The 10,567-nt window shown below is 45.3% G+C and overlaps 1 pseudogene; it reads left to right on the top strand.

Annotated features, from left to right (window-relative positions):
* The first annotated feature begins 900 nt into the window (after nt 1-900).
* Nucleotides 901-10,067, top strand: LOC109895297 (ankyrin repeat and BTB/POZ domain-containing protein 2-like; annotated as a pseudogene).
* The last annotated feature ends 500 nt before the right edge of the window (nt 10,068-10,567 follow it).

The following is a 10,567-nucleotide window of genomic DNA, read 5'->3' as shown; positions in this document are numbered from 1 at the left end:
TGGACTATGTACAGCTGCAGCGATCGGTTAGCTGCTCAGATAGTTGATGTTTAAAGTCGGTGAGGGAAATAAACGTCTCCAACTTCAGCGATTTTTGCAATTCGTTCCAGTCACTGGCAGCAGAGAACTTGAAGGAAAGGCGGCCAAATGAGGAGTTGGCTTTGGGGATGATCAGTGAGATGTACCTGCTGGAACATGTGCTATGGGTGGGTGTTGTTATCGTGACCAGTGAACTGAGATAAGGCGGAGCTTTACCTAGCATAGACTTATAGATGACCTGCAGCCAGTGGGTCTGGCGACGAATATGTAGCAGGGGCCAGCCGACTAGAGCATACAGGTCTCAGTGGTGGGTGGTATAAGGGGATTTGGTAACAAAATTTATGGCACTGTGATAGACTGCATCCAGTTTGCTGAGTAGAGTATTGGAAGCTATTTTGTAGATGACATCGCCAAAGTCGAGGATCGGTAGGATAGTCAGTTTTACTAGGGTAAGTTTGGCGGCGTGAGTGTAGGAGGCTTTGTTGCGAAATAGAAATACGAGATTCTAGATTTGATTTTGGATTGGAGATGTTTAATATGACTCTGGAAGGAGAGTTTACAGTCTAGCCAGACCCCTAGGTATTTATAGTTGTCCACATATTCTAGGTCGGAACCGTCCAGGGTGGTGATTCCAGTCGGGCTGGCAGGTGCGGGCAGCGAATGGTTGAAAAGCATGCATTTGGTTTTACTAGCATTTAAGAGCAGTTGGAGGCCGCGGAAGGAGTGTTGTATGGCATTGAAGCTCGTTTGGAGGTTAGATAGCACAGTGTCCAAGGAAGGGCCAGAAGTATACAGAATGTGTGTGGTGAGCTTTCCCTGCCGGCCCATGTCAGTCCGTACACAAAGGATCCCCGGGCACCAATGGAGAGCAGGGAGGATGCCTATGCCCACCTGGAGCTACATACCTTGGAACAGTCCCTTCTGGCCACATGCGTGGGCAGCATCACAGAACTCAGTGAGTGTGTGTGTGTGTCTGTGTGTGTCACATTCTCAATCGTCACATTCACTCAAACACTCTCTTCATTTTACATTCAAAGATTCCCTCGCACACACACTCTTTCTCAAACACCCACATACTCCTCTCACTTTAGTCCTAGCCAGAGAGGAACTATCTGGTCCTTATGCATGTGATCAATAAGTCTTATCTAGTCAGGAGACTCCTACTGACCATGTTCAACCTGGTTCTGAGTAGAGGTCCATCTTTCACATTTAGAGATACAGAGAGCTACCAGCTGCTATTCCAGCTGCTACTCCAGCTACTCCAACATCCCCAGTCTGTCTTGTTCTTCTGTTGTTCATCTTCATTAAAACTAGGGCACCTAAGTATGGCAGTACTGAACACCACCATTGGTTACTTGGCGTGGATGTCGATTAAGGCACCCCTCGCACCTCTCTGATTCATAGGGGTTTGGGTTAAATGCGGAAAACACATTTCAGTCGACTAGGTACCCCCTTTCCCTTTACTTTGAAAGCTGGCCCCCAAAATTCTTATTTTGAATCCAACCAACTGTCCATTTGTCTTATGTATTTTGTTAGAATGTAAACTTACTTTAGATGTCTCTTTCTGTAAATCAGTTGTTCCCGTAACATTTTAAAGCGCCCCAGCCAAGCTAAAGCCTCTCAAATAGACAAAACTAGTTTTTAGCCAAAAACAATGCACTTTTTTTTTTTTTTTTGCCTTTACCTCCCTTATCTCACCTCATTTGCTCACATTGTATATAGACTTATTTTTCTACTGTATTATTGACTGTATATTTGTTTTACTCCATGTGTAACTGTGTTGTTGTATATGTATATACCTGGTTAAAAAAAAGGTGAAAAAAATAAGAAAATAAAAAAGGCAATGTTCCCGTGCTCGAGGTGACGCAGCATATGTCGGCTCAATCAGAAATGACCTGTAAATGGCGCATTGTCGACAAAGTGTGATTGGATTAAATCCTGGCCTAACACTTTAGCCACAATCCAGTAGGGACTGGTCGGGAAACACTGCTTTACGATTAATGTGAAAGCAGCCCATTGTAGATAACAACACTGGTCTCAGGTCTGACGTTAGCATAATGAAGTTAAGCCTGTTCACTGTCTGTTTGTTTTTTTACATCTGACCCTTGGTCTTTTTCTAGGGTCCCTTCATTAGAATCAGACTGGGATGTCGTATTCACTGAAACATTAGGCTACATAACAGACCACTGTGTGTTGCCAAAACATAAGGGTATATTCACGTCAGCCACAGGGTGTTATAGACCCCCTTGCTCCCTCTGCCACGCACACACCCCAAACACCCTCACACACACACACTCCCCTGTTTCCACAAACCAAACAAATTCCGTGTGGTTCCTTTTCTCTCTGGTCATCTTGGGAGTAGCACCTAGCGAAACAGTGCACACCCTTGTTCATTCTTGGAGACCAAGCAAATAAATTAAATGGGACAACATACAGTTTGTTTCAACATAGAAAGATACAAATAAATAAAAAATAACATAATTGTGGTGCTTATTGCTATCACTAGATATTTAAGATGGTCTAGTATATCTACCCATATGGATATACAGTACATACTGTAAATACAGTATGATATTAACTTAAACCTGCATATACTTTGACAGACACTGTGGCTACTTCGGGAGCCTTAGCTTCATTAAACAAGGAAGTAGTCATTTTAAGATTGCAATCTCTTTCACAGGAGCAGATTCTCTCACTGCTCTCTGGTTGCTAGGTTTAAGCACCTCTTCTAATGCCTTCCACATATGTTGCGTGGTAAGTGACTGGTATAGCTATGGCTGAGGACCACCATTCCTGATTTAAAGGTCTATAGGGAAGACCGTGCTGTTGAGCCCAGCTGAACCCAACACTCCTCCCAAACTTGGCATCTGATGACCTGTATCCGAGAATTAGATCGTTGAACCGTTCGTAAAGTTTCATCTGCAGAGAGATATAATAAGACACAGAATTGATTCGATGTACCAGTGATATCTCAGAAAATGAAGGGCAAACCCGCAATGTAGCTCTGTTTTGCATTGAAAATGCATTGGTAAGGAAACGGATATGGTATACAGAGCATTATGGGTACTGCAGTACATCACGCTACAACTGCAGCATCCATGTTTAAAAACTTCTTATGGCTGAGATCCCGTTACCGGGAGTGATAACAACATCCAGTGAAAGTACAGGGCGCCATATTCAAAAGACCAGAAATCTCATAATTAAAATTCCTCAAGCATACATGTATTTTATATCGTTTTCAAGGTAGTCTTGTTGTTAATCCCACCACAGTGTCCGATTTCAAATAGGATTTGCGGGGAAAGCACCACAAACAATTATGTTAGGTCACCAACAACTCACTAAAATACACAGCCAACTTTACCAGCCAAAGAGAGAGAGAGAAAAAGCACATATAGAGATAAAATTAATCACTAACCTTTGATAATCTTCCTCACATAGGACTTCATGTTACACAATACATGCATGTTTTGTTTGATAAAGTTCATATTTATATCAGAAAATCTGAGTTTACATTGGCGTTACATTCACTAGTTCCAAAAACATCCAGTGATTTTGCATAGCCACATCATTCAACAGAAATACTCATCATAAATGTAGATGATAATACAAGTTATACACATGGAATTATAGATATACCTCTCCTTAATGGAACCGCTGTGTCAGATTTTTTAAAGAAACCCATGTAATAATCAGAGACGGCGCTCAGAAGTAAAAACACCACAGCTGCAAAGATGGCGTCAACATTAACAAAAAATGACATGATAAATATTCCCTTACCTTTGATGATCTACATCAGAAAACACTCCAGGAATCCCAGGTCCACAATAAATGTTTGTTTTGTTCGAAAATGTCCGGTATTTATGTAAAAATACCTTCTTTTGTTAGCCTGTTTGGTATACATATCCAAACGCTAATTCTGGTCAGCGTTATATCGGACAAAAACATCAAAAAGTGATATTACTGGTAGAAGAAACATTTCAAACTAAGTACAGAATCAATCATTAGGATGTTTTTATATAGAATATTTATATTTATATTTATATTTTTTCATAGAAGTCTCATTATAATTTCTATTGATGGTTGACATCTAGTGGAACCCCTAGGCAGTGCAACATCATTCATATCTCAAGGGGATTTCATTGGGGACTCTGGTGAATACATACAAAGCTCAGATTTCTGACTTCCTGTTTTGATTTCAACTCAGGATTTTGCTTGCCATATGAGTTCTGTTATACTCACAGACATCATTCAAACAGTTGTAGAAACTTTAGAGTGTTTTCTATCCAATACTAATAATAAAATGCATATATTAGAAACTGAGACTGAGGAGCAGGCCGTTTACTTTAGGCACCTTATTCATCCAAGCTACTCAATACTGCCCCCCAGTCATAAAACGTTAATTGATCATGTATAGCTGAGGTTTTATGGATTTGTATCAGACTGAATGTGTGTGTGACTCTCAGGTGACCTGGTGTCACAGTCCATGCACCACATACAGCGCCATCGCGCGGTATACCCCTCCGTCAGCCCTATTCACCCAGCTAATCAGCATTCAGTATTCTGGGCGCCCGATGCCATGCCTCTACGACTACTTCCTGTTTAGCCCACAGATGGAATCACTGGAGAACCCAAATCTAGAGCCCCCCAGGATGGCCCTGAGCAGAGAGAGGTATGGGCTGTGTGTGTGTGTGTGTGTGTGTGTGTGTGTGTGTGTGTGTGTGTGTGTGTGTGTGTGTGTGTGTGTGTGTGTGTGTGTGTGTGTGTGTGTGTGTGTGTGTGTGTGCGTGTGCGTGTGTGCGTGTGCGTGAGTGCTGTGTGTGTGCATGTGCCTTCTTGTATGCTTAGGCACACAGAGATATTGTTTCCCTCCACCTGGTACCAATTATAATCACATGCCCCATTAACCTGTTAGCTTCCAGTTAGACTCAGCTCCGTGTCTCTGTTGAGCCCTGTGATCTCAGTAACCATAACCAGAGAGGAAGAGGTGAAGCGCGCAAAATCTGTCCAAAATAAGTTGTATGGGCTTGTCGCCTGCATTTCTGCATTTGGGACAACGACTCCTATTGATAGAGCGGAGACATGAGCATCTCGACATTATATACAGATCTTTGCCGTAACGACCTGCCTCTGTGCTCTGGGGAGGTGAAGAGACCGGATGTTCTAAAACAAACATCACATCAGGGAACCAGTGTTCTATTTATAGTCCTTTGTTAACAGTAAAAAGGTGCCCTACCAAAAAGCACCCTGCGTGAACCTGTTTTATAGCCCACTGCAGGAAATTAAGTAGTTGTTTTTGTAAAAAAGGCTGAGGAATTGGACCTTTATGGCAGATTTGAAGGCGTTATGGGATTTTGAGTCATTGAGGAAAGTGAATGAATTATATTACTTCATTGCTTGAATCTTTGCTCCTCCCCACAGACTGTTTATGCTCCTTCCCCCTCTGATGGAGTGGATACGAGTTGCCGTGTTGCACGCGGAGCACCGCCGCAGCATATTGGTGGACAGCGATGATGTCAGACAGACCACCAGACAGCTCCTCCCAGGATTGGACTGTGAGCCCAGACCGCTGAGGTAGAAACACACTGAGCGTTGCATATTTAATGGCATACACTCACCAGCCAGTTTATTAGGTACACCCATCTAGTACTGGGTTGGACCCCCCTTTGCCTCCAGAACAGCCAGAATTCTTTGGGACATTCTAAAAGGTGTCGAAAACACACAAAGACGCTCTATTGGGTTGAGGTCTGGGGACTGACCTAGTAAACTGAACTCGCTGCCACTCAAGTAAACTGAACTCGCTGTCATGTTCCAGGCAATTTTTCCACTCCTCAATTGTCCAGTGTTGGGGATCACGTGCCCACTGGAGCCACTTCTTCTTGTATTTAGCTGATAGGAGTGGAACCCTTCTGTTGCAATAGCCCATCCGTGACAAGGATCAACGAGTTGTGAGTTCCAAGATGCCGTTCTGCACACCACTGTTGTACTGCGTCACTGTTGTGGCCCACCTGTCAGCTTGCACGATTCTTGCCATTCTCGTCAACAAGCTTTTTTCACCCACAGAACTGCCACTGACGGGATGTTTTTTGTTTTACACACCATTCGCTTAGGTCACACTTTGGCCCATTCGGATGGTCATTCGAACAGTAACTGAATGCCTCGATGCCTGTCTGCCTGCTTTATATAGCGAGCCACGGCCACGTGACTTACTGTCTGTAGGAGCAATCCATTTTCTTGAATGGGGTGGTGTACCTAATAAACTGGCCGGTGAACGTATCTGTAACGTACTGTAACATGCAATAGAAAGATGCTGAACCATACTGTGAAACCATTACATAACAGTAGGCCTGCCGTCATTATCGAAGAGTTATGAATGTTGGAAGTTTTCATTGTAGCCTCTCTCTCTCCTTATCCTCTTGTCACTCCCTCTCTCCCTCCTTATCCTCTTGTCTCTCCCTCTCTCCCAGGCCTGAGTGTTGCTCCAGCTCATTTAGGCGTGCAGACTCTAAGGCTGCTACAGAGAAGCTTCAGGGTGGATCCTGGCTTCCGCATGCTGACCTGTGGCAGAGCGGACCTGATTGGTCCGGCAACACAGCTACTGGGACCATCAGGGGTTAACACTATGGATGACCAGATAGGATTGGGGATAGGGAAAAAGAGATCCATGGTGGGGATAGAGGTAGGGGAGTTGGGGAGAGGGGTAGGACATATACATATTCAGATATAAGAATGGTAGGTTTTGACAGGGAAGGTAAAAGAGACAGAGGATTTATCCTCCCTGTCAGTCTTCTGTTTGAAGACGTATACTGTATGTCTCGAACTGGTGTTTGAGAGTGTAGAGAGTCAATAAAACTGTTCAGAGTGAGATGTGTATTCTCTGACCTACAGGGTATGACCACTCTGATGTACACATGTTCGCGTGGAGACGAGTCTCTGGTCCAGATACTGGTGGAGGCTGGAGCCAACCTGGACATGGCGGTAAACACTACTACTCTCTAGATATTATCATAACGTGATATAGATAGTATATCATGTAGTGGGTTGAGCAGGAAATCCGGAATCCTCCGAAAGAGGGTTTCTTGGAAAACCAGGGATTTTTGAAAAACTACTGGAATTTCGCCTAATCATGTAATGTAAGGGCTTTGTGCTGAAACTGCCTCTACTCCACCGTGATCATTTCACTTGATGGCAATGTTTACCAAAGCTTTAAATGTATATACATTTTATACATAGATATTTAATGTTTTCCATTCTTCTCTCAGGTTCCTTGCTGTTCCCCCAGACAGCCCTCGGTCCACCCAGACCGTCGTGGTTGGGTGGCCCTCACCTTTGCTGTGCTGCATGGACACCTCGTGGTATCTCAGGTGAGTCCTCACTGCCCAGTGGAAAGGGTCTAACATAGTTTCTTACTCATACATCTCAGCCTTGATGGTGCCACTGTGCATACCCCGTGGGAAGGGGTTTTGTCTGTGTAGTGTAGTACTAACCATTCCTCTTGGTTTCTGTGTTGTATAGCTCCTGTTGGAGGTGGGTGCAGATGTGGAAGGCACTGCTGTTACTTCCAGCCAGGAGAGCTCTGCTGAGACTCCTCTACAGCTGGCCTCTGCTGCTGGGAACTATGAAATGGTGAGCCTGCTGCTGGCCCATGGGGCCGACCCGCAGAGTGCATGATTGGAACGCTCCTATATCCCCGCTCTACGAGGACATGAACTGCTTCAGCTTCGCCCAGACACAGGTAGCTGCACCTGTCTGACTAGTCCAGGCTTGGGCCATGTCTCAATAGTCTAAAGTGTTGTTCTTTCCTTGTCTATTTCCTTCAGTCAGAACTGAATGAATGAATGGATACTCATCCCCTACTCTCCTACAGGGACATCCTGAGGAGGCTTCTGACTCAGCCCCAGCAGAGGAAGGAGGACATTCTCTCTCTGCAGGAGATACTGGCTGAGGGGTTCCAGGAGAAGGAAGAGGAGGCTGGCTCACTACCTCCCCCCAGCCTCAGCCCTTGTAGCCCTGCTGTCTACCTCAGTAGCAGCAGGCTGCCTACTACAGCACTGTGCACGGCTACCTGGATGTCACCATGGAGCTACGATCACTGGGTATGGATTGTTGGTAGGCCTACTTATTTTGTATATGCCATAATCATCGTTTTCTGAAGGACTTGTGAATCATGCATTCCGAAAGCACAGAAATATTATTTGATCCACTTTAGGTTGTTCGAGACTTTTTTCTCAATGACTGACCAAGGTAAATCATCTCTTGGGACCCTAATTTGTGGCCTTATTTGTTCCCCAGGTGTCCCCTGGAAGCTACACGTGTGGCTGGAGTCCCTCCATGTAGCCCAGCAGCTACCCAGGAATGAGGTGACCCTCTCTCTCCTCAGAGACTTCACCACTATCAGGCCACGGGGACCACTGCCAGGAGCTGGTCTCGCCCGCCCTACCTCTCTTGTTTAACATGCTTGCAACCAGCAAGGTAGCCATGACTTGCAGTCCATAACTTGGAACTTGCAGTCCAATTTCTCCTTCAGTCGGTGTTGTTTGGGTTTACCATGTAGACTACAGTTTTCAGTGAGTAGATGTTCCGGGAAACCTAAACCAAAAGCAGAGTATGAATCAGACAAATCGATCCAACGTCTAAGAAATTCTCGAATCAGTTGTTATAAAATGGGTAGGAAACTTGCAATGTCTGTTACATAAAATCACAACTCTTTCTGAACATGATTATGTCCCTTTAGGACTATGCCATAACCAAGAGACTGTCAGCCATCTTCTCTCGCTGCTACGGCTCTGCTCCTACTCCCTCTGTTCCTCCGATGGACCTCGCTCTCTCCACGCAGCTAGGTATGAAGACCGGCGTACTCTCTCTCTCGAGATGGAACAAACTACAGTCTGTTTAGTTGTTCAGATTTTTAGGGTCCTGAGTTTTCACTACATTTTAGCAAGTGTAACTGTGTAAATCATGCTTAGTGGTGTACATGCATTTCAATGTATGTTCCTGACTCTAAGCGGTGTAAACGTCACTTCGCTCGCTCGCTCTCCTCCACCAAATGCTCATTTCCTGAACAACCCAGAGATGTCTGACGTAATGTTGTTCGTGGAAGGCCGTCCCTTCTACGCCCACAGGGTCCTCCTCATGTCTGCCTCCAAGAGGTGAGCTAGCACTTCCCTCCTCACACCTGAGGTGGCAGCCTGAGACTGAATGAATAGTATGCTCATCATCAAGTATGACCTTCGAGTGCAGGCTCTAGAGTTTTCAGGGCAACCTGAGCTTTTGAGGCCACAAGTTGGTTATCAAGTCTCTTTTGTCTCTGTCAGGTTTCGGTCTCTGCTGAGTTTCCGTGGGTCGAACACCGGCACCATCCACATCTCTGACATCAAATACAGCACCTTCCAGAGGATGATGAGTTGTCTGTACTGTGGAGGGACTGAAGGGCTGAGGCTGTCACAGACTGACGCTGTGGAGGTAAAAAAAATGCATCCTCATTTACACTGATAGAACTTCATTCATACATCCATCCCATTGTTGATCCAAACATTTACCACAGTGGTTAGCTTTAGGAATGGCCCCCACTATCACTTGTCATTGAGGAGTGGAAAGACAACATAGTGGAGGTCACTCATAAAATGTAAGCACTTTGGGAAAGTGTAATTGAATGTTTGGACTTGTGATGGAAGTATGCTCTGCTCCTCTGTCAGCAGCTGCCGCCAGTGGTCTGTTTCTTCCAGCTGAAGGTGCTAGAGAGGCAGTGTGAGATTCTGCTCTCTGTCTCTGTACAGGATCACGGGGCGGCAGAGCTCAGAAGGTTCTGTGAAGGTGTCTTCCTGCAGCACGTGGAACAGCTCCTGGAGAGAGAGGACTTCCACAGGCTGCTCCTGGGAGGGGTATGTCGGGACCAGCTTCCTCCAAAGACAGAGCCCCGGAGTGGACCACGTCAGGACGATGATGAGGATGAGGAGAGGAGGCCACATTCAAATATTGAGATGGACCCCATGTGGGGAGAAGGACAGACATACCAGCAGGCCTGGAGATAAATGGTACCCTGGAGATGAATGGTACTCTGTCATGAAGGAGAGGAGAGGCAGGGCTTAGGTGAAGCTGCCACCGGACAGAACACCTTTACTGTGATCCTACTGCCCCTCAAACCTGCACTCTCTGCCCCTATGAATGCCCAAGGTACTGCTAAGACAATTACTTTAGTTTCAGTGTGATGGTTAGAGAAGCTAGGGTAGTTAGCAGCTTCTTGCCACACGTGCCACAAACAGTGAAAGGACAACTGAAGGTGCTGCAAAAAGTTAGCGCTTGAAGCATAAAGAGTTTTGCAGTTGTTGAACGCAAACTCACCATCAGTTCCTCATGTAGCCCAGCGAGCAGGAAGGAGGATCGATGGATAACTGGAGAAGTACTGCTGCCATCTAGTGATGTGTGGGACTTGTTCCATGCGACCGACATGAAATCTAGAAAATGTCCATTGCTTAAGAGAGGAAATGGATGCAACGTACTATGGCTGGAATTGATCTAGAATATGATGAAG

This window comes from Oncorhynchus kisutch, linkage group LG8 (genome assembly GCF_002021735.2).
Source record: "Oncorhynchus kisutch isolate 150728-3 linkage group LG8, Okis_V2, whole genome shotgun sequence".
In the NCBI taxonomy this organism is placed as follows: domain Eukaryota; kingdom Metazoa; phylum Chordata; class Actinopteri; order Salmoniformes; family Salmonidae; genus Oncorhynchus; species Oncorhynchus kisutch.
This window is presented reverse-complemented; position numbering and strand designations above follow the sequence as displayed.